The 23,516-nt window shown below is 45.7% G+C and overlaps 1 pseudogene; it reads right to left on the reverse strand.

The window, feature by feature from the left end:
• Positions 1-19,901: 19,901 nt before the first annotated feature.
• LOC136643062 (5S ribosomal RNA) lies at positions 19,902-20,020 on the reverse strand (annotated as a pseudogene).
• Positions 20,021-23,516: the final 3,496 nt, after the last annotated feature.

Raw genomic sequence — 23,516 nt, forward strand, 5'->3', positions numbered from 1 at the left:
ACAACCTGTAAGTTCCTGTGTGGGCTTAAAATGAATGCGTGCGCCACCATTCATACGAAAGCAGACGTGTGCAGACACATGTGCAACATAATGATTAATAGTTCTACTGTCCTATCGCAACAGAAGTTTATCTCTGTCAAATTCATAGTGGTTCCTACTCAGCCTCCCCTCCCCCCGCACCCACATCTCAACAATTCCCCAGAAAGAGCTGGAGTAAACATTAGAATAAGGCTTGTGTAGTCTCATTCTAGCTGGTTCAAATAACCTTTTCTAGGAGGTAAGAAGTTCAATAAGTGAATGCAGTCCCTTCTGTGCCAATGCTGTGCTTGGCCCTGGCTGCAAATTGCATTGTGTCTTAGTTTATACTTTAGCCAAAGGCAATAGAACTTGAAAATCAAACCAACACATCCATGCTGCGGATTAATAACATAATTAGAATAAAATGTACAGAAAAATAGTAAAGAATCACAATTCTCCCTAATAAATTTGTTTCTGATTCTAGTGCAAAAGAAGCAATCTTTATAGACATGTTTTGCATCTTTACCTCTGAGCAGAAAAACAATCATGTATAAAATGGCTGGACTAGCAACCCTACTGAATATAAGTTGCAGTAAATCAGCCCTGCATTCATTACAGGAAAGGTAGTCAAATGGTGGCAATTTTTACATTGCACCGGAGATCAGACCCACATCACAGTGATGTCATTCATAGTAGCAGGTTTTTGCAGAGAAGTAATCAAACACATCAAATGGCATTGATCAGAACCTCAATATCACAAATGCTTTCCGTCACTGAAAATGTGCCAAGTTTACTGTTCTGGCAAGTTTTCAGAGTAGAAAATAGTTTTTTAAAACCGTTAACTGCAGTGTTCATCACATCTAAATCCTGCCAGGGTGCCACATCCTGAATCCTTTACTGTATCAGTCCCGGCTTGGCTTTGATCAGAACCGCTCTTGTTTGGGGCTGCCTTCTGACAGTGCCAGCTCTGTGCCCATTCCACGCAGCAATTCACAGCCCTTCAGTTATTCACAGCCCTCTCCTTGGCCTGGTGCCCCCCAAATGCAGCATGCGTCACAGCTGATCTCTACCCCCTGTTTATCTGCCACTTTAGGAGGAAGTTAGAAATGCATTTGATATAAATTTGATAGTGAAATGCTGGCCTCCCTTGACAGCTTATAAATAGCTTCTTGGAGTTCAATTTTGAGATTCGGGATTTTTTTTTTAAAAGCCATACAACCCCAAAAACCTATCAACTATCTATCTGCAACACAATCAGTGGTGACATGCCTCTCATTTTCCCACCTCCCTCTAGATTCCATTATGTCCTGCAGTATGCTCGCAGTTCCTTAATATCCCATGGGAAAAGAGTCCATTAAGACAAAGACTTATATCAATCTCTCCCTTCCAACTTAATTAAGTTTTTATAAACATTCAGCCCCATATGGAAAAAAAAAGGCAACCCAGCACCAAATTACCAAGGCAAATAGCATCCAAATGAAGTTATTTTCCCTGCCTTGTTTGAATCCGGTTTTAATTAGGCAGCTGTTGGGACTTGGTGTTGCCTGCATGTAATTGTGTCATTGCCATTCATTAGAAGTTTGATTGGAGTTATTGTTTGCTTGCCTCCCAACATTTTCATTTCTTCTGTTTTCCACCGATGACCTGGCCAACTTTGCCTTTCAAGTAATTACAGTTTAGCAGCATACATTATTTATCTATTAGGGTGGCACTGCAGCTGTCTCAGTCCTGGCTTCAGGAGTGAAATGTTGCTGTTTTGCCTTTGCTGAGCATTTGGATCCAAAGCTCAGAAAGACTGGGCAAAAAAAGAGTCATTGTCCTATATCATATGCCTCCACGTATTTAATTAATAGGCCATACCGTTTAAAGTTTGCAGGGACAGCCTCACATTTGTTCCCTTTTATAACAGAGCTCTGACTGGGGGAATGCTCTGAAGAGGTTCGTAGAATTAAAAGTTCAGAGAAATAAAAGTGATTAAACTGATACGGAGTTTCACTAAAGATATAGAGAGGACCTGCATAATCAAGACATTACAGGCTTGGAGCCTGCATTCTTTTTTTACTCTGTTCCAACTTTGTCTTGTTTTAAGAACATAAGAACAGCCCCACTGGATCAGGCCATAGGCCCATCTAGTCCAGCTTCCTGTATCTCTCAGCGGCCCACCAGGGAGCACACCAGATAACAAGAGACCTCATTCTGGTGCCCTCCCTTGCATCTGGCATTCTGACATAGCCCATTTCTAAAATCAGGAGGTTGCACATGCACATCACGGCTTTTAACCCGTAATGGATTTTTCCTCCAAAAACTTGTCCAATCCCCTTTTTAAAGGCATCCAGGCCTTTCTTCTTTACTCATGTATTTGATTGCACTGAGCTGTGAACTCACTCAGGTTGTCCGTTAATTTAGTCCTGTTCATCCAAAATCCCACTAATCAAAATCTAATTGCAACTATGTTATGAAGTAAGTGGATTACACAGAGTTTAGGACCTAGGCTTAAGCCAGAGGGAAGTGTGCACATGCTCCAGGCATGTGCCCAATTCCACCCCCCCATTAGTCTTTCAGACAGTATCTTTAAAGGCTCCCTCAGACTGCTTTTTAAGCTCCCCCAAGTTCAAATAGCATTTTGTTGATTCAAAATTCCTTTGAGACAGAGAAATGGCATTGGTGAATGCTGTTTTCACCCTTTGAAAGCTCTAGCTATCTGTTTCTTTGGCTAGGGACAACAGTAACTTTGCCAGCATTTATTTATTCCTTTTGTCCTCACAACAACCCTGTGAGGTAGATGAGACTAAGAGATAGTGACAGGCCTAAGGTCACCAGGAAGCTTCATGGATGAGCAGAGATTTGAACCTGGTCAAAGTACAACATCAGAACCATTATACCATCCTGGCTCTCCAACAGGAAACATCAAGAGAATTACTTTCCTCTTTCTTTGAACTTGTGTTCTGGAATCCACAAACTGGAGCACCAGTCATGTCCCTCAATTAATTTAGGGACAGGCACCCCTCACCCTGCCCAATCCTAGGCATGTCTACTCAGAAGTCCCATTAGAGTGAATGGGGCTTACTCCCAGGAAAGTGTGGATAGGATTGGGCTGTCAGACATCACAGCTACTGCCTCTGCCATGGCACTGCAGAAGAAAGGGGAAGAGCGCCAGACCATTTTCTTGCACAGGTTCATCAAACTCAGAAGTGCAAGACTTTCAGTTTTATTTAAAGGGGTGGCACATGCTATCTCTGTAAATAACACTGGAAGTCTTGCACTTCTGGCTTTAAGGAAACTGCACAGGTAATAAGGTAAAGAGGTGGATGATCCATGCCTTGCTCAGGCAAGTAGGAAGCAAATCGTTACAGCTTGTTCAGTGTCAGGCTGGAGGAAAGTAGTGGTAGACTGCATTGCACCCTAAATGAGCCATCCCCTCAGACCCCTTACAATCTGCCGCCAGTGCAATGCAGCAGTGATAGCAAGCAATGGCAGAAGTGGTAAGGAAGTGGCAGAAGTGGTAGAAATGGCAGGAAAGCAGTGGGAGACTCGGGCTGCATTGCACCCTAAATAAGCGACCTCCTCAGACCTCTTGCAAACTGCCGCAAGAGCAATGCACTTCAATTCACCTCATAGTTGGGCAGGTAGTGAACATAAGAACAGCCCCACTGGATCAGGCCATAGGCCCATCTAGTCCAGCTTCCTGTATCTCTCAGCGGCCCACCAGGGAGCACACCAGATAACAAGAGACCTCATCCTGGTGCCCTCCCTTGCATCTGGCATTCTGACATAACCCATTTCTAAAATCAGGAAGTTGTGCATACACATCATGGCTTGTACCCCATAATGGATTTTTCCTCCAGAAACTTGTCCAATCCCCTTTTAAAGGCGTCTAGGGTAGACGCCAGCACCAAATCCTGTGGCAAGGAGTTCCACAGACCGACCACACACTGAGTAAAGAAATATTTTCTTTTGTCTGTCCTAACCTGCCCAACACTCAATTTTAGTGGATGTCCCCTGGTTCTGGTATTATGTGAGAGTGTAAAGAGCATCTCCCTATCCACTCTGTCCATCCCCTGCATAATTTTGTATGTCTTAATCATGTCCCCCCTCAGGCGTCTCTTTTCTAGGCTGAAGAGGCCCAAACGCTGTAGCCTTTCCTCATAAGGAAGGTGCCCCAGCCCCGTAATCATCTTAGTCGCTCTCTTTTGCACCGTTTCCATTTCCACTATGTCTTTTTTGAGATGCAGCGACCAGAACTGAACACAATACTCCAGGTGTGGCCTTACCATAGATTTGTACAACGGCATTATAATACTAGCTGTTTTGTTCTCAATACCCTTCCTAATGATCCCAAGCATAGAATTGGCCTTCTTCACTGCCGCCGCACATTGGGTCGACACTTTCATCGACCTGTCCACTACCACCCCAAGATCTCTCTCCTGATCTGTCACAGACAGCTCAGAACCCATCAGCCTATATCTAAAGTTTTGATTTTTTGCCCCAATGTGCATGACTTTACACTTACTGACATTGAAGCGCATCTGCCATTTTGCTGCCCATTCTGCCAGTCTGGAGAGATCCTTCTGGAGCTCCTCACAATCACTTCTGGTCTTCATCCCTCGGAAAAGTTTGGTGTCGTCTGCAAACTTAGCCACTTCACTGCTCAACCCTGTCTCCAGGTCATTTATGAAGAGGTTGAAAAGCACCGGTCCCAGGACAGATCCTTGGGGCACACCGCTTTCACCTCTCTCCATTGTGAAAATTGCCTATTGACACCCACTCTCTGCTTCCTGGCCTCCCTAGTGCCTTCCCTAGCCTTCCCTGGTGCCTAGGGAATGAAGTAGTTCAGTGGTTCCCAAACTGGTGGCCTTGGAAACACTTAGCCCTGGCGCCTTAAGGGGCAGAGGGCAAGGCAGCAATGTGATCCCCAGGATAGCACTGCTGTGGGGGGAGGGGTTTTTGCCAGTTACCTAAAAGGGTGCCAGCCTCTGGGGGGGAGAGTGGGGAGCCCTGCAGACACCTCTGCAGGTCTCCCCAAGTGTCTGTAATGGTAAAAAATACTATTGAAAGTCACTTCCTGTTTATGATCCTGCACCCCCAGAAGGCTGGCACACCCTTAGGGAACTGGAAAAAGCCCTTCTCCCAGCAGCAGTGCAATCCTGGGGATCGTGTTGCTGCCTTCTTCCCTCCCCCACACATACTTACAGTGCTCCAAACTCCCTTGTAGGAGTTTGGGAGGAACAGAAATAGTTTGCTGTTCCCTGGTGGGCTATCCTTTGAGTGGCTGAATTTTTGGAAACAAAACATTTGATCAAGGGCATAATTTCATAGCAAACATCTATTAGTTTTAAACAGATTTAATGGTCGTGCCCTCTCCCCCAAAGCATCCTGGGAGTGTGGTTTGATGAGACAGCTAAGAATTCTGTAAGCCACCTCTAGCCCTTTTAACAAAATTACCAAACCGAAGGCTCTCCTTAGAAAGGAAATGACTATTAAACCAGTTTAAGTCTCTAGTGTAGATATGCCCCTAGTCTCCTATTATTACTGAAGTTGAATTCATTGCTTTAATTAATTCCTTTCTCGGTTTTATTAAAGTTCCTTCCAATAGCAAATCCAGGACATCCAATAACATATCCAAGGTACTGCTAGAGGGGAACAGACAGCAAACATACCAATGCAGTCAACTTGGCTCACATGCTTCTAGGTCCAGGTTGCACAGAGCCTGAAATTATTTATTTTGCTTTCATCAGTTTTCAGCATGAGCGTATGCATGTAACTTAGAAGTAAATCCACCTGTAAATTATAGAATTTATAGCCAATCCTCTGCACGTCTACTCAGAAATAAGTTCCACTGAGCCCAATAAGACTTAGTCCCAGGTAAGTGTGCCTAGGACTGCAGCCTCAATTTATAAGGACAGGCGAATCAAATACATTTCTGGTTTAATGTAAATTGTTTCCACCGCATAGTGGCTCACCACGCACTCAAGCAGCAAACTAACCACCAAGTCACACACTTATCCATAATCTGGAATCAACAAAAGCAATTTCTGAAGAACTGATTTGATTGTGGGATTGCAGCAATGGTCACCAAGGCCTAAAATGAGGGGAATAATGGCTGTAGGGCTGTTGTACTACTCAGTCACCATTCAGGAAAAAGGAAGAACATCAAACACAACATGGCAATTTACAGCTGCTGAACATTCAAAACCCAAGGAGGGGGATAGAATCATAAGTCTGATTTAAGTGTGCACTCATACAATGAGGTCCTAAGGAAAATGTCAGAGCTTAGGGGACCTTGAAGGTCATTTAGTCCTTACGTTGGGACATGATCCCATACGCTTTTACTCCGGGTGGTGGGTAGGGTGGCCAAGGGTGTACTTGTCTGTGCTCCTGTGCCTTGTACAACAGCTTGGTCTGTGGACATTAGCAGGGCATCACATGCATCTCCATGCCGAAGAAAGCACCCTCTGCTGATTTCAGCAGATGCTGCTACTGTTAAAGGAGCCAGACCAGACCAATTTTATTATTTTTTTTCATTTAGCAAGTTTAGCTTTGTGTTTCTTGTGTATGAGCAGATGAGCTGCAGGGTGTGGTATTGGGCTCAGAATTCAGCTTCTTGAGAACCTCACCTTTCAAGTTGAAAACAGCTGCCTGCTCTTAGCCTTTATGGCCCCAAATGTATTGTTTAAAAATGGGGCAGGCAATGCTTGCTGTGATATCTCAGGAGTCACAGGGGTGTTTGAATGAGTTTTTCAGCAGGTAGAGAATCCACCTTTGGTACCCTGCATAGTCTTTGCATCCTTGCCTAGCAGAACCAGAACTATGTACAGTAGTAAAAACTGCCAAAGAAATAATGCAAAAATTGCTCAGATTGCATAATTTATACCAATTGCAGAAACTAGCTTTACTTAGAATGTTCATGTTAACTTTTTTCTTTTTTCTCTCTCTCTTTTTTAGCATAGTTACATATGAATACCCTGCTCATACCTTCCTAGTATAACAAAAAATGACAACCAATGACTGTAACAATTTAGAACATGTCTCAAACTGAGACAGAGAAGGCTGTCGTAGACGGAGGAAATTTAACAGGACATAATTCACATGGTGATCTGTATTATATACGTATATATACATACACAACCACTTTGATTTGACAGGGTGGCTATGGTGGTGGGAGACAGTGTTCCTTCTCACTCTTAAAACGACAATCAGAAGCAGAGCAAGCAAACAAAGCGCTGGAAATACCATTGCTGTTTCCGCACCAGAACAGCCTGCCCATCGCAACCCCCTTTCCTCCACCCTCCAGACACACACCTTGACATAGATTTCTAATTAAAGTTGACTAGTGCAAGAAAATGCATGAAATATATCAAATACTCAATTCACAGTGAATGTTTTGCTCTGGCAATAACACAGGCAGCTGAGGAAAGTTTGATTCTCACTACCTTACTACCGTGATCTGTCTCCATGTATGGGAGTCAGGTGACCCCAAAAACCTCCCCATTGCAATGAAACAGGAACAATTTGTCAGCCCATGAGTAGGACAGAGGAGAGATTGAAACAAAGAAATACTTTCTACTCTGGTGCCCCCAATCCCTACAGATGCCGGAATCATCATATTTTCTACACCAGTGCTCCCAATACAAATGTGTTCACAGATCATCACTGAGAAAAAAACACAGCCTGGGGAGATTTGGGAAGGAAAGAGTGAGAATGTATTGGACTGTGTAAGCTGCCTGCCATAGGGTTGGGATTGGGTTAGTATGGTTAAGAATGGTCATTAGGAATCCAGTCCCCTAGTATGTGTATTGGAACAATGAGCTTTTGTCATTTTAAGAAATGGTTGATAGCAACAGAAGTCCTCTTCAGACAATCTCCCAACATGCAGCCTGAACAAAGGGAGGGAGAAGCACGATCGTGCCTGCCAGCTCTGTCCCCAACCGCCATACATTCGGTAGCAGTGCGGAAAAGGCTTCTATGTGTGTACAGCAGTTGGACTGTACGGACTGTTCATATGATCAGGAGCCCAGATTGCACAGGAATCAAGCAGGGTTCCTGACGGAATGGAAGGGCCTGAATCTATACATTCCCTTTCATGGGCCCTTTTTCACTCTTCTGCTGAACACACAGAGACCAAGTGCCATGCTCAGCAGGCACAATCCCACCTCCCTTCAGCTTGCTCAGGAGACACATGGGGCTAATATATGAATGGGGTAAGGAATTTTACTACTACAAATCAGTCAGGCTATACAAAGGAGGTATTGGGGGTCAGTCAATCAGGGTGGACCTTCAGGCTTGATGAAGGTCCACACCTTAGGTTCACCCAGCCATGTCAACTCCTGAACTCCCAGTATCAGCAGCAGTGGTAGTACCCAAAAGACCACTGGAGTGGGATGATGGGGGGGGGGCAGTGCAGGAGTTTGTCCCAGAACCTCCAACAATTAGGTGCTGGTAGGTTCTATAAAAGAAAGTATTTTTTATTAACCAGAAAAGTTTATCCTACATCTCTCTACATTGTGTCCCTTCCACTTTCTCCATTGGTTGTTTGTGTGTGGAGGCACTTCCACCTCAGTTGTGCCAATCCACTGTAATGCTGAAGGACAAATTACACAAGACACAGGAAGATCCATAGCTGGACATTTTCCTAAAACAGCCACAGAGGATGGTTTTTAAAATACATCTTTCCCTCCGTTCCATTTTCTCAATGTAAGTTGCCCCCTAAATCCTAACCTCTCCCCTTCTCAGAACCAAGATTGTTTCCTTACCCAGAGGAGACCTGTACAACCTCCTGATTTTCAGAAGCAGGCTACCTCAGAATGCCAAATCAAGGGAGGACACCGGGTTGCAAGTCTCCTGTTGTCTTTTGTGCTCCCAGAGGCATCTGGTGGGCCACTGTGAGATACAGGAAGTTGGACTAGATGGGCCATTGGACTGATCCAGCGGGGCTCTTCTTATGGTCTTATGTTCTTAATGCCCCTCCCCACAGGATGCAGCATGAACAAAGGGGGGGAATAGGATTGGGCTCTAAGTTACACACTCTGACACCACCAGCAACTTTTCAGATACTTCCTGCTGTCATATTCACTGAGAGACAATGGAGTATGCAGACCAGGAGTATGTATCATACAAAGAGAGTCTTGAGAGACGTAAAGAGAAATGAAGTGTACTTTGCTGCACGGAGCCCAATTTCTCACGCAGCCGCTGAAAGAAGTTGACATGGTCTCTTTTTCTAAAAAAATGATTGGGGTGTAGAAAAAGAGGTCACTTCCACCTTCACCAATAGACTTCAGCAACAATATGCTGCCAACTGTACCAAAGCAAGCCAAGAAACAATTCAAGCAGCCCACAAGAAAGGTCTTGCTGCTGTTTGAGTGTGGTTCCGTTTGCTTCTGGGACTGTATATGAGGGAGTGGAGGGGTTTCCTGGCAGTGCTGGAATGGAAGGGTCAACACATCTTAAACTGAGACATCCACCCTAGAAACAACACTCCAAGCACTTGTTTATTTTCTATGAATGTCCTGATTTGTTAAAAGCAAAACTGGCATTCCCCACACAGATGGTGGGCTGCCCTTTGCACTTTCCCTCCAGATCTCAGGCCTACACTAAAGGCACCGCTAGTGACCCTTGTTTGACCCTTGCCCAGCTTGGCTGATAAGAGCTGCCCAGGGTGGACTGGCTGAGTGGACGGGGAGGGTGGTCAACTCTTCTTTGGGGGAGGGGACATTGCCACTCACTTTGAAAAGGGCGGTGGTTCGCCCCCTCCTGAAGAAGCCCTCCCTGGATTCCACTGTGTTGGATAACTACCAGCCAGTCTCTAACATCCCGTTTCTGGGCAAGGTAATTGAGCAGGTGTTGGCGGCCGAACTCCAGAGGGTCTTGAATGAAACGGATTATCTGGATCCTTTTCAATCTGGTTTCAAGCCGGGCTTTGGGACGGAAACCACCTTGGTCGCCTTGGTGGATGACCTACGCCGGGGACTGGACAGGGGGAGTGCGTCCTTGTTGGTCCTGCTGGACCTCTCAGCGGCTTTCGATACCATCGACCATGGTATCCTTCTGGGCCAACTGGCCAAGTTGGGAATTGGAGGCACTGTTTTGTGGTGGTTCCGCTCCTACTTGGAGGGTCGGTCCCAGATGGTGGTGCTGGGGGATGCCTGTTCGACACCCTGGCCTTTGAGGTGCGGGGTGCTGCAGGGTTCAATTCTGTCCCCCATGCTATTTAACATCTACATGAAACCGCTGGGAGAGGTCATCCGGGGATTTGGAGTGGGGTGCCATCAATATGCTGATGACACCCAGCTCTATCTCTCCTTTCCTCCAGACTCCAGGGTGGCGGTTGAGGGCCTGGAGCACTGTCTGGAAGCAGTGAGGATCTGGACGGGGGCTAACAAACTGAAATTAAATCCGGATAAGACAGAGGCTCTCCTGGTTTGGAAATCCTCGATGCAGGTGCTGGATTATCAGCTTGCTCTGAATGGGGTTGCACTCCCCCTGAAGGGGCAGGTCCGCAGCTTGGGGGTCCACCTGGACTCGCAGCTGCTCCTGGATTCCCAGGTGGCAGCTGTGGCTGGGGGGGGGGCCTTCACTCAACTTCAGCTGGTGTGCCAGCTGTGTTTGTACTTGGATCGTGCAGACCTGGCCACGGTGATCCATGCTATGGTGACACCGAGGTTAGATTATTGTAACGTGCTTTATGTGGGGCTGCCCCTGAAGACGGTTTGGAAACTGCAATTAGTGCAGAATGCGGCGGCCCGTGCGGTCACTGGAGCTAGGCGGTTTGACTCGGTCAGTCCGCTTCTCCGGGGCCTACATTGGCTGCCCATTCGTTTCCGGGCCCAATTCAAGGTGCTGGTTTTGACCTTTAAAGCCCTCTACTGCTCTGGGCCAGGCTATCTTAGAGATCGCCTACTCCAGTACAATCCGGCTCGTCCTCTCAGGTCATCAGAGAAGGCCTTTTTACAAGTGCCACCGCCCAAGGAGGTTCGTGGGGCGGCGGCAAGAAATAGGGCTTTCTCAGTAGTGGCACCAACGTTGTGGAACTCCCTTCCCCTTGACTTGAGAATGGCTCCCTCTCTTGAGTTTTTTTGGTGAGGCTTGAAGACCCTGCTCTTTAAACAAGCCTTCTGATTCCATGGCCTTTTTAACACATTTATACATCTTTTAGTTTCTTTTGACAGGCTGGATTCCTCTATGATTTGCTGTTTTATGCTCTTTTTATTCTGACTTTATTCTGACTACTATTTTTATGGCCTCTGTTAATGTGTTTTTAATATGTTTTTATCTGTGTTAATTCATGCTTTTTAAAATTGTTTTTATATGTTGTAAGCCACCCTGGGTCCCTTTCAGGGAGAAGGGCGGAATACAAATAAAGTTTATTATTATTTATTTATTATTATTATTCCTTGGGAAAACATGACTATGAGTCACATCTGTGAGTTCCCACCTATGTGGGATTTGCAATCATATGTTCACTGCAACCTGGGGCTTTCTTTGAGGCAAAAGCTATGCTAATCCAGGGCCTCCAAGAGGAATTTTATCAGGGGGTACTGATAAAATAAGAAAATTTTCTTTTGGGCTCCTTCCCAAAGGGGTAGTATAAAAACCTGAAGCCAACAACCTGAAGTTGCAATTTTTGGCCTTCCAGAGGCCTTAGAAGGCCTTCTGGGAGGCTATCCTGGCCCTCGGAATGCCCTCCAGATGTGACTGATCACATATGGAGGATTACAGAGGACTGACCTGCAGAGTTAATTATCCACAGGTTTTGGCATCTGCGGGGGTTCCACAAATGGAACTCCCATGCACGGCCTCTGAGAGGAATTTTATCAGGGGGTACAAGGTTTCTTTTGTGCCCCTTCCCAAATGGGGGGGGGCAATGGGGGCAGGCAGAATGAGGGGCAAAATAGGGTAGGGGCAGGGTGCTTACAGCCATAATAGTCTTTGGAGCCCAGGTCTACCAAGCATCTGGATGTGGATCCCAGGTCTACCCAACCATGTAGCATTGGCAACTAGATAAAGTAATATGGAAAACCAAAATCTCTAAAATCTTAGAAAATCATAGAAAATTCATTGCAGAAAATTAGCATTTTCATATTTGGGCTCACACAAGAATGGACTGTGTGCTGTGTGCACCAAAATGAACTTCTGCAGCAGCTGTAGCCCCACAGCTGGGTCCCTGATTGCCTATACACTGCTTCATGGTAAGTGGATCCACAGGTCGAAGAGCTACTGTAGCAGGTCAATTTCCTCCCAGATTTGACACAAGGAGGGTCATGGGGGCGCGATGTGTATGGCTTGCAGCAGCAGTTGCCACTGCATGCCCAAGGTTGTGCCCCCAGTATCATGCGCAGGTAGTGAGTTCAGGTGCGATAGGAAAATGTAAGATCCCAGGAACATTCTGTGCCCCCTCCTTTGGCTCCTGTGGCCCCTTTCTGACCCTGGGCCCAGGTACAAATTGTCCCATTTACCCCCGTCTCCTAGGCCCTGCCCCCCATGGATGTTGAGGCATGACTGTACGCACTTATCTGGGAGTAAGACCTGTCAAACTTTCTTTGGATTGAACCTGTGTAGGATTACATTGTAAGTCTCACTGAAAGAAAAGATTTTAGTGGGACTTAGGGCCCAGTTGTATCCAACTTTCCAGTGCTGATGCAGGAGCAATGCAGCCACATGGTAAAGGAACGAACGTTCCTTTACCTAGAAGAGATCTCCATTTCTGCCCCACCCCCTCCATCACAGGATGCAGCACACATCCCATTGGCATAGCTGCATCAATGCTAGAAAGCTGGAAAGGACTGGACCCTCAATCATGATGACTAACTGTAGCTGGATTGGGCCTGCCATTGTAGAGCTCATCACCAGGCAAGCACACCGAGAACCTTGATTGTTCCCCTGATTGAACCTTTCTTGAGTGTTCTCAGCAAGCATCATGGTAAAAAATGTCCTTGTAATGTCACTAAGAGCCATATGGCATATTTAATGGGTGCAGATAGCTTATGGGCTGTTATTGGCTTTGGCCTGGCTCACTCCTACTTCACCCAGCCTAATTTTGCTTGCTCCTATATTGTCATAGCCATTGAATCTGCACTTGCTCTTATTCCAAGCTACCTCGTGTCTGGGCTGCACCTCAGGCCTGGGCTGCAGCGGGAGAAGGTAGTAGAATGTGAAGATGACAGAACAGCAGAACTGTTACCCTGCAGATGCCTGATCTTGTCTGATCTTGGAAGCTAAGCAGGGTCAGACCTGGTTAGTACTTGGATGGGAGACCGCCTGGGAATACCGGGTGCTGTAGGCTTATACCATAGTCTTTCGAGACTGAACATTGCCAACCAGAACAGCAGAACCACTTCTGACCACAGACCACTCTGGGATGCATTGCCATATAAGAAGAAAAAACGTCATTTAGAATGCTCATATACCGCAGGGAAAAGCTATAGCCTAGCCCTTTCAGGTTAATGACATCACTTCCGGTAGGTCCTGACAGATTGTCATTCTGAAAAGTGGATCCCAGTGCTAAAAATTTTGAGAACCACTGCTATGCAGTATGCTAAACAGTATGCTGGAACAAACAGCATCTTCAGGAGGGATATTCAATGGGAAAATGGATGGATATTGGATGGATATTCAATGGGGAAAAGATTATCTCCCAATCTGAGGTCCTGGTCCAGATGGGGAGGTCTGCTGCAAATTTAAAGACAATGAAGGTGCATTCCTTTACGTTTGCCGTGATCTTCCTGAGGGCCTGACTCCAGTGGAAGAGCAGTAAAGAAATGTACTTGTAAATAAATATGAATACACAAATTCCTGTATCTCTGTTGTCTCGTTACATTTGTCCCTGATGATATGCAGGCACGTGGAACTCAGAATTCTCTGAGCCCTTGTGCAGAAGACCTGCTCTAAAAGGCTCTGAACTTACTGTGCTGCCTGGCAGAGCTGAGTTTATCACTAGGAAGGATAAAGCAGATTAACTGTCCCCTGCTTATTTGCTCCCTTCCCTTGATAGAGAGAATAATGGAAATGATTAGTTGTTTCCTGCCGTCTCCAGGACTGTCGGGGAAAAGTTTCTTTGCATGTCCCAGAGAATGTAATCATGATTTTGCCATTGTGTCTCTTTCATCCTTGGAGGAAAAACACCAGTTCTTCAGTTGTGCTCAAAAACATGATTTCCCATTGTTGAGGATTTAAGCAGAGAATTTTCCACTTGCCGCTTTTTGTGTGCTGTGTCTATTTCAGCCCTCTTTTTCTTTGCATTTGGATAAACTCCTTTGCTGTCAAAGTATGTTGTGCACGTAACCCCAGGGAATGAAGATGTCTGTCTACCTAAGCCCAGTGGCTCCTATCCTTTTTCTTTCACTGCTTCTTGTAGAAGGGAACAAATAGAGAGTTAGATGGCTGTCACCATTTTCAATTGATTTGCAGCAACAACCCAAAGGCATGTTCCTTCACAGCCATCTTAGATTGCAGTGGCAAAACCTTCTCTCCAGTCTCCAGCATCTCATTTTTTATTTCTCCCAGGATCAACTGCAATTTTTCCCTCCTCATAGTTTTTAAAGGAAAAGTGGATGAGGGCATGTATCTCTTTGCAGTGCTAGCATGGAAAGATGCAATTCTAGCACAGGCAAGTGGTAGACCAAAGTGCTGGATCGGGCATCAGAAGACAATCTCAGAACAAGGGGAAATGATCGCTTCACCTAGCAGTTAGCAATAACCCCTGCTAACTGGTTAAGAGGCACTTTTTCAAGTGGGTGCTCCTCTTTTATTTAGCAAGGGGAGAGTAACTGGCCCACCTCACTCCAGCAGTGTCTTTTCTAGTGGCTGTCTGCTGGTGTTGCATCTTTTAGATCAGGGGTGCTCAAACTTTCAACTTTAGGGATCCTGGACCTTTAAAATTGTGTAGGAGAGATAATTTCAGCAGGTGCAGCTTGTCATCTGTGGGATGAAAAGTTGCACCTGCTGAAATTCTCTCTTCTATACACTTGTTAAAGGTCCAGCATCCCTAAAGTTGAAAGTTTGAGCACCCCTGTTTTAGATTGTGAGCCCTTTTGGGGACAGGGAGCCATTAGTTGTTTGATTTTTTTTTTTCTGGAAACCGCTTTGTGAACTTTTTGTTGAAAAGCAAAAAGTATTTATATACTGTTGTTATTATTATTATTATTATTATTATTATTATTATTATTATTATTATTATTTTCAACCAGTGTGCCACATTGGCGTGCCATGAATGATCCGTGGATGTGCTATGGGAGTTTGTGGGAGGATAATTTATTAGCAGGGCCATTGGGGACATGAGCCCCCCATCAGCAGCATGGTGTGCCTTCTCAGTTGTCCAAAAACTGATGGTGTGCCTTGACAATTTGAGTGTCTGGTTATTGTGCTGTGAAATGAAAAGGGTTGAAAATTGCTGCCCTCACCTCTGTTGCTGCTGCCCATTCACTTGCCCTGTTCTTCTTGGCCCAGACTTCACTGCCTGATCAAGGAAGAGTGAGCGGGATCTGCTGCACCTTCTGCTCACTTCTGCCATGGCTGGCTCACTTGGAGAAGGCAGGCAATAGGGCAACAGTGGCAAGGAGGAGAAAGAGCAGAAGTATTGCTAGTGCAGGTCCACCTGGACCTGGGCTACAGGATCAGGTCCAAGAAGGTGGTATGAATTCAGCCACCACCACTGGTGCTGAACCTGCCCCTTTCTAAACTCATTTTGCAGTGCCCCTGTTCCGCCTCCTGTTCTGCCTCCCCCACCAAATTACTTAGGCTGGTGGGCTGGTCCCAAGTCATTGCTGTATGCAAGGCTGCTCTGTCCTCCCTAGTGGTGCTCCAGTAGCACATGACTTCATGCACTGTTGGAGGCCGTTTTGAGATTGACATAAGGCAGACTCCGCTGGCAGAACACTTGTTCTGCCAATGGATTGGTCCATTAGGATTGGGACATTAGTAAGATTCATTAAGTGAAGAAGAAAACATCCGAGGCAGAGAACCTTCTAGCAATATACTTGGATCTTTAGGCTGGTGTTCAGGGACTGGGCCTTAAAGCTGGCATTGAAGAGAGAGCATCTGGACCTATGCAGGTCTTAATCTTATAGGATTTAGTGTGGTTTTGATCTTGTCATACCACAAGTCATCCTTTTAGAGTTTAATGTTGTTGTTTTTTTCTGATTTTTGAGTGCCATAACCCACCTTTGGGGAACAGAAGGGTAAACAGAACCCACATAAATAAACCATTTGTCATTGTTTGTGAGGGTTGGCAAGTCCTAGGAGAGGTCAAAGAAGGTGACTTTGCCTCCCTTGGGCTACAGGAAAACAATTCCAAGGGGTCATCTAAATGATCTGCTACCACTTCCCAGAATTAGCTTAAGTGACAGTCGCTTTGTACACACATGTTTACAATCAGGAGCAGATGGTGCAGCTATTGGATCGATTTCAACACCACTCCAATGCATTCAGCCGAGCCAGGGATTGGAACAAGACACAACGACAGATAAACACCCTGTATTCTGTTGTTGATCTTCTGAGATACATGTTTGCTTTCTGCAAAAAGGTAGACAGGTCCCATGCCAGCTGTCAGCATTTTTAGTTGGCTTCCTGGGCTCTCCAAAAGAAAATACTTGGGGATTTGATTATTTGGCAGAGGAGGTGGGGATGAATCTACAGATAATCACCGAGGACATTATTTATGTTGCCAAATTATTTATAAAGAGCAGAAGGCGAAAAGAATCACACACCCCACAATCTGAGTTCTGATCAAAGGGATCTGTACTTGCCGAAACATGACATAATACATGAGGATAACTGACAGCAAGCAAGCCAGGTAATTTTTTTTTTTTTTAACATCCACAGAAATGAATACTGGGCCAGGTGAGTGTGTGTGAAAAACAGAAAGAAAGAAAAAAGAATCCCAGCACAGTGAACAGGACTAACAAGACCAGGTGGGCAGAGCTGTGTGGGGGGAAATCAAGACAGCTTGGACTAGACAACAGGGGGACTCTGTCACAACAACACCGCACATTTGGACTTGTCTCGATAGGCAAAACAGATTTTGTACAGTTAATGTGTTTAAAGGAAGCCAAAGCTGGTTTGGGGATAAATCCAAGAGCAGCAAATGAAGTCTTCCAGCTGGCAGCTTCTTTCCCCACCAGGGTCTTTTCTGTGGTCCAGGAAGCCCAGCCTAGCATAGCCAAGCAGCTATATTTAGGGTCACGTCCATGTACTCTCAGCGTTTCCTTTTTAAAATCCAAAACGCAGTGCCAAGACAGCCTGATTCTGCATCAAGGGAAGCTGCATTCTGCAGCTGGTGAAAGGCGGACAAGTTATGGAACTTGAGATTCTTCTTCTACCTGTCATAAGGAGGGGCAAAGAGCTATGCAGGGCACCAAAGCACAAAGACGTCTGTGGGTCATTGGCGAATCAAGGTGTCCATCCTGGGCCCTCATGACCAGAGACATGACCAGACACTGCTGGGGTGGCAGTGGCTCCTATCAATAGCTCTGGAGAAAGTGGCTGGGGATCAGTGCGATCCTGTTTCAATCATTGGTCTATAGAAATTGGAAGAGAATTGCGCTCCCTCCCTGGCTCCTCCTTGTCCCTTCTCAATCATCCAGCTTTTGAAAAACCAGATGAAGTGGAAGGATGTTGAGAGCAGAATCTTGTGTGCTCCTGGCATATTCCTATGCCTGGCAGTTTTGAAGAAATGACCAGGGCAATGCAGGAGGAAGAATGTAGTGGGGATGCGGAAAGCCAAGTGCAAGTTTTTAAAAAAATAAAGTAGAAAATTTGGGCTTTACGCCCTGGGCCTCACACCCTCTCAGAGACAGCCCTGCCAAAGTCTCACCCACTGAACCCAGGAAATTATCTTTAGCCCTCCTGCCACTTACACCAACCTTCTTGCCACTTAACCTGATAGAGAAGTAGTTTCCCAATGGGGCTTACATTCTGAAATTTGATAAGTAAGGACAAGAGCCTCATAAGGAACTTGGAAGTGGTCAGGAAGTCAGTGCACAGAATTAAGGAGAGAAATCATGTCATCTGAGCCATGCGAGTGGTGACTGATTTTGGCAGCTATCTCCACATAGAGGAGAGCAGAAGAATAAATGTAATGACAAAAGGGCTGAGAAGAGGAGGGAGGGAGGAGGAAAGTTCAGTCTCTAACATACTTGTTGTGAGATAAAATATCCAGGATAGGTTGGAAGTTCTGAGGTAGAGAGGTAGGGCCAGGTGTCTTCAGAGTACAGGTGCCACTGACAGTCATTGGATGTGAGGAGGTCACCTGGGGCAGAAAGAACAGCAGAAGGACAGTAAAGCACCAGATTGCTGAGGGAGAAGGAAAGCTGAAATACTTACGGAAATACTGAACAAAGGATTAGAAAGACAGAAAAAGGCTGAGGATATAGGAGGAATTCTGGCAAAGTTCTCCTGAATCAGACTTGGAAATGAAATTCAAACTCTTTAAGTCTGTCTCCAAAGAGAGGTGAACTTTACAAGTGTCCAACTTCTTCTGGACTCGGATTAAAATGCAAGTGGAGAAGAATTGTCCACTTCCCTAGCACTGTTTGCGTGCTAGGATGAGGCTCCAGGGCTCCATGACTTTAAAAGGGGGGCAAATTGAGGTGCTGGTGGGGCAAAAACCAAAGGGGTGTGGGAAATTCAGCCCTTCATGAAAGACACATGGGGGTTGATTTCCTCCCCTTCCCCCAGTTAGTGCCTCATATTGCCCACAATTTAATGTGCTGGAGGTGCTGTGCACAGTTAGTTGAATTAGAGCCATGTAGGGGTTATTTGAAGGGCTGTCCCCTGGAAAAGTGGGGGAGGAGCAAAGGCCAAAGGAGGGAAGCCAACTTTCTGCAGAAGGCCCTTGGGGTCAGAGAATTCCCTGTCGTGGGTGAACTTTTGCCCCACTCCCGGTTTTGCTGGAGCAGCTCTCCAAAGCAGCCCCTTTGCAAAGCAGCAGACACATTTCTCCCTGGCTTTGCCAACAGCCTGCTTGGATAAGGAACTCTTTCCATTTGGGGGGAGAATAACTCAATTCATTTCCGAGTCTGAGATAGACCTGATCTGGAATGTCTCCCAGACCCACTTTTGACAGAAATTTGCAGGTTTACGATGGAGTGAAATGAAACAGGGTATGAGCGAATTATGCTGTAGAGAGGTCAGAGCCAGAGCACTTCTTAGTGAAGCAGGATCAAGCGAGTGTGTGGGGAAGGCAATCCAAAGGCAAAGATGAAAAGAGGAGGTTAAGGGGAGGACACCGATGAGAGCTGGGTCAGAATGTTTCTCATCATTAAAGTCAAAATCACCAAGATTGGGATATTGCCAGGGAAGAAGACGACAATCCAGGCATCAAGGTCTCCAGTGACTATCGATAGGGGGTCAGCAGATTGACAGAGGGCAGCAATACAGAGAGGCAAAGGGGAGCAGAATCATAGACAGTGAGCATCAAGGGTGCAAGAAGGAGAGTGGGTGAGCAGAATTGGGAAGTGGCAACACTATCCAGTGGTGTGGCTCTGGCACCTGGGGCCATGACTTGCAACGTCACCCCCGGAAGTGCCTGCACCAGAAGTAATTGCCATCATGGCCACAGTGCCTTCTCCTGCAAACCACCCCCCCCCCTTTGCAGGCTCTTGAAGTGGCTGCGAGCCGCTCTGGGAAGCTAACTGCTTTTTCACTTTCCCCTCACTATTTGAGGGGGGAAAAGGCAAAAATTGCCATTGGCCACTCAGAGTGGCACACAACCACTCTGAGTGCCCCTGACTTGACACTCCTTCAAGGCATGGTACCCAGGGTCCTGCACCTTTGGCCCTGCCTCAGCTGTGCCACTTACACTATCACTGGAGTCTTCAGGGTGCGCTGTTTGGGAGAAGAGACCTCCAAGGAGAAATGGTTGGCAACCTTCAGTCTCGAAAGACTATGATATAAGCCTACAGCACCCAGTATTCCCAGGCGGTCTCCCATCCAAGTACTAACCAGGCCTGACCCTGCTTAGCTTCCGAGATCAGACGAGATCAGGCATGTGCAGAGCAGCAAGGAAGAGGGCATTGTCAAGGGAGAAGGCAATGTTGGGAGGGCATATTTCAATGAGAGCAAGTGGCTGAAGGAACAAGAGAGGGGAGAAAGTGGGTGGATGTTTTCTGGGTATGGGAGCTACTTTTCTAGGCAGAGAAGGGGAGTGGGGAGACAGTGAGTTGGCCTGGGAGAGAGAGGATAATATTGATATTATGAAGGATCACATGGGATAAGGATAATGTGGGGGTAGAGAGACTGGGAGCCCCAAGAGATAAGAAGGGGTCAGAGAGAGGGAAAGAAGTTGACCTTGCCAGAGCAGTTTGAGTCAGAAGGTGCAGTGCCTTCCATCAGCTGCCTGGGAGCGAGGAACCTAACCCCTACTTGCCTTTGCTGCTATCTAGGCTGGCTTCTTGCTGAGTTCTTCCAAACATCATTCCCCCAACAGCCTTTATTGCACTAAGGATAAACTCTTATTTTTACTGCCCACACTTTATTCTAGAAGCATGTGGGTTAAGTGCTATGCAGTTGGTCCCGGCTTTAAAGAATGCGGCACGGAGTTGTAAATATATTTGTTTTCTCATTTCTAAGTGACTGAGAGCCAGGCCATTCCAGCCAAAGGAGGTGAAAGCGGAGGATATTACATCTGCCTGTCACCCTCCTGGAGAATGATAGCCTTTGTCAATCACTGAAGGACTGGGAGACAGGCAGAAACTCATCTCAATCTAATTCCTTCTAATGCTGCTTCCTAGGCAGAAGGATTTGAGGGTCTATTGTTGTGCTACTGTGAGTGGGGAAAACCTGGGCTCAGCTCCATAACCAAAGACTTGATGGTGTGCACATCCAATCCCCACATCTGAGCTAACTGATTTTGATATTCATGCAGCATTTAACATAGACTGAAGGGCACATGCGTGAAGGCTGGCTTTTCTGACCATACAGTGTTGCCAGGCTCTTTGCTGGAAAGACAGTCTCAGGCTGTTGTCAGATGTGATGCCGAAAAGCCCTCCAGAGCTTCTTGCACAGTATTTGTGCTTTAGGCGACGGCTGTTAATATGGGATAGAATGCAGAGAACATTGTTTTAAAAGTAGTGTCAATTGGAACCACTTTCCTAGAGGGGATAGGAGGGCAGGTGGCAATCTGAAGCAGACTACAGTGGGGTTAAAGCACCCCCATGCTGTAGTCCCAATCCAGATTCTGGCCCCCTCCCAGCTGCTATTGCCTAAGAAAAACCAAGCCTACCAGGACCAATGATGAATTCAATGCCACACATAGTTTGACCCCCAAGTATAGATGGAGACAATGAAGGTTTTACATTTAGATTATTCTCACACTTGAGAACACCTTTAACTTCCAGCTACCAGGAAGCACAGGGCTGTATTTTCTCTGTCGCCCACAAAAAAGGCAAAATAAAAATCTCTTTTGCATAGCAAGGTCAGCTTGAGTTTACGAAACTACAGCATGGCTGAGGATTTTAAAGAAACATCCATCCAACACAACAGCAAGGGATTGGTAAACAGGCAAGACCAGGAATAGACCAGTGCTGTCATCAGGGCTAAGACTTGGTTACAACATGTGAAGAAATAAGTGAGTTCCCTTTAGCATGTACAGTGCACTTTTCCTCCCCACCAAGTCCCTGCAGCCAGCTCCAGTATTCCTGGGATTAGGGTCTTCCAAGTCTGGGGGCAGAGAATTCAGAATGAGCTTGGACATGAGCGCTTCTTATTTCAGAAACAGAGTCCTGGAATCCTTGAGCTGCTTTGGGTTGCAATCCAACACACGCTGACTTGGAACTGAAGTCAAGGAAACTTTTTCATATTTTGTAGAGGAGCTGTGGGGTTCTAACTGGATTGACAGGCTGTTATGTGAAAATCCCCTTTTTCCTTTTAAGTTGTGATTTTTATATCTGGTTATGTTATTATGGACTAAGATATCATACAGGCCAAGCAAACAAGCCCAATTTCCAAAAACCTGGTAAAAGTCACAAGTTTAGCAAAGCTCAAGGTGATTACATCCCCTCCTCCAGTCAAGGAATGTCTCCTGATCCAATCACTGTTATGCAAAACAAGCATGCACCTTGTTTTGCATAACAGGAGGAGGAAGTCTATTGTTGGAGCTTTATCACTCTTAATCACCTTAGGCAAACTGCCTCCCTCCCCCCCCCCCCCAGGTCAGCCATGGCTGATAGCTGAGCCTCCAGTTTCTATTACATACTCCAGGTGTACCACTGTCTGTATACTGAGCATGTGCACAGCTCTGGGATACATCCAGTCATTCTAGGTCAGCTTCCAGGTCAGCCAAGCCCCTTTTAAGAGCAAGCTCCGGCCACATGGTCTCTCTCTCTCTCTGGCTGCCCCCTCCAAAAAGGTCCTCCACAGGACTCTTCCCCTCCCCAACTGCTCCCCCAGACAGGTAAATATCCTGCATTTCTGAAACTCTTTCCCTTCTTCCCCATCTATTCCTCCCTTCTTCCCCCATCTTTAGTTAGCAAACTGGGTTAGATTAAGGGACCCCTAAAATCCTTCCCTACAACCTATCCATTTCTGATTCCTTCTCGGATGCACCAAATACATAGCACATGCATCCACCATAAAAACTAGGTACATTTTTCAAGTACTAGAACCAAGAAATCTGTATTATGTTTACCTATGTGTTTTTGTAATAAAAGTATAATCGTTGATTGAACATTATCTTTCTCCCAGTCTCCTCTTTAAGCTATACAAGGGATTTTCTCTGTATTACGCTGTTTTGTTATCCAGCCTGCGATCCTATAAAGTTTCCAAAAGGGGTAATATAATAATTCCCCTTAAAATATTATTATTATTATTATTATTATTATTATTATTATTATTATTATTATTATTATTATTATTATTATTATTATTAACAGTATTTATATACCGCTTTTCAACTAAAAGTTCACAAAGCGGTTTACAGAGAAAAATCAAACAACTCAATGGCTCCCTGTCCCAAAAGGGCTCACAATCTAAAAAGATGCAAAAAGATGCAAAAAGTATAGAAATCTATTTAATGAAATAATGTCACCTATCAGCTTTAATCCCAGACAGACTGGGGGTGCGCCCCAGACTTTCCCCTCTCCCATCATGCACTGCTGCTTTTCTTTTTGTTTCCTTTGTGCCATCTTGAAAAACCAAGGAGGACACTACTAGTTTCCCCTTGACAAGCTGACCAACGAAGTCCCTCTTTGCTCATGGCCCTAAACATCCCTGAAAAGGGATCTCATGCCAGTCACTCCATATCAAAGGAACAGGTAAATTACTGTATATTATTCAGAGTCATAAAGACTCAAATCTTATTAGCAGACAACACACCTCCTTGCTTCGTTCCTGCATGAGCAAACTTCCAGGCTTCAAGACACACCAGCTGCAGCTTCCATCCACCCAGGGAGTCAATTGCTTTGGGGGAATTTGGTTTGATAATTGAATTCCCTTTCTCCCTCACCATTTAGCAGATCAGCTACTATATTTTGAGCTGCTGTTATTTGTGGCATCACCCAGATCCGTATTTT

The sequence above is a fragment of the Tiliqua scincoides genome, chromosome 2 (genome assembly GCF_035046505.1).
Source record: "Tiliqua scincoides isolate rTilSci1 chromosome 2, rTilSci1.hap2, whole genome shotgun sequence".
NCBI lineage: Eukaryota > Metazoa > Chordata > Lepidosauria > Squamata > Scincidae > Tiliqua > Tiliqua scincoides.